Below are 1,379 nucleotides of genomic sequence, written 5' to 3'. Positions count from 1 at the left end.
GGACACCGCCGCGCCGACGAGCAGGCGCCCCACCGCCGCGCGCGCGCCGCGCCCCGCCCCGCCCCCGGCGCGCGGAGGAGGAGGAGGAGGAGGAGGAGGCGGGCCCTCCCGGCGACCAATGGAAGCGGCCGGAGTGGCCGCCGTCGCCGGGTCGTCCGTCCTCCTGCCCGGGCGGGGCCCGCCGCGGAGGGGCCGGCGGCGCTGTCCGCCGGGGGCGGTGCTGGACCCCACCCGCCCCGCCCCTCCCTCACCCCAGCCCCTCAGGGGGAGTCCGTGACGAGGGGGGCTCTGCCCGGCGGTTGCTAGGCCCCCCTTTCTCCTCACGACGCCCCGTGAAGCGGGGGGCGCTGCCCGGCGGTTACTAGGCCCCCCTTTCCCCTCACGACGCCCCGTGAAGCGGGGGGGCGCTGCCCGGCGGTTACTAGGCCCCCCTTTCCCCTCACGACGCCCCGTGAAGCGGGGGGCGCTGCCCGGCGGTTATTAGGCCCCCCTTTCCCCTCACAACGTGAAGCGGGGGGCGCTGCCCGGCGGTCATTAGGCCCCCCTTTCCCCTCATGACGCCTCGTGAACCGGGGGTTGCTGCCCGGCGGTTACTAGGCCCCCCCTTTCCCCTCACGACGCCCCGTGAAGCGGGAGGGGGGCGCTGCCCGGCGGTTATTAGGCCCCCCTTTCCCCTCACAACGTGAAGCGGGGGGCGCTGCCCGGCGGTTATTAGGCCCCCCTTCCCCTTCATGACCCCTCGTGAAGCGGGGGGCACTGCCCGGCGGTTACTAGCCCCCCCCCATTCCCCTCACGACGCCCCGAGAAGCGGGGGACGCTGCCTGGCGGTTACTAGGCCCCACCTTTCCCCTCACGATGCCCCGTGAAAATTGGGGGGCGCTGCCCGGCGGTTACTAGGCCCCCCATTCCCCTCACGACTCTCTGTGAGTTGGGTGGGGGGGCTGTGTGCGGCGGTTACTAGGCCCCCCTTTCCCCTCACGACACCCCGTGAGGCGGGAGGGGGGGCACTGCCCGGCGGTTGCTAGGCCCCCCCTTTCCCCTCCCGACGCCCCGTGAGGCGGGGTTTGCCGTCCGGCGGTTGCTAGGCCCCCCCTTCGCCCCCGCCACGAGGAGGGGGCCCCGGGGCCGCGCAGACTCCAGGCCTGCTGAGGGAGACGGTTCCCCGTTCCCCGAAGTCCCCGACCTCTTCCCCAACGCCAGCCTACCCGGGCGCCTGGCCTGGAACATCCTCCCTCCTCAAATCCCACAGACAATGCCTCTTTTATTTATTTATTTATCTTACTTGTACATATCTAGTCTATTTATTTTATTCTGTTAATATGTTTGGTTTTGTTCTCTGTCTCCCCCTTCTAGACTGTGAGCCCGCTGTTGGGTAGGGA

Source organism: Tachyglossus aculeatus, chromosome 19, assembly GCF_015852505.1.
Source record: "Tachyglossus aculeatus isolate mTacAcu1 chromosome 19, mTacAcu1.pri, whole genome shotgun sequence".
Classification (NCBI taxonomy): Eukaryota; Metazoa; Chordata; class Mammalia; order Monotremata; family Tachyglossidae; genus Tachyglossus; species Tachyglossus aculeatus.
This window is presented reverse-complemented; position numbering follows the sequence as displayed.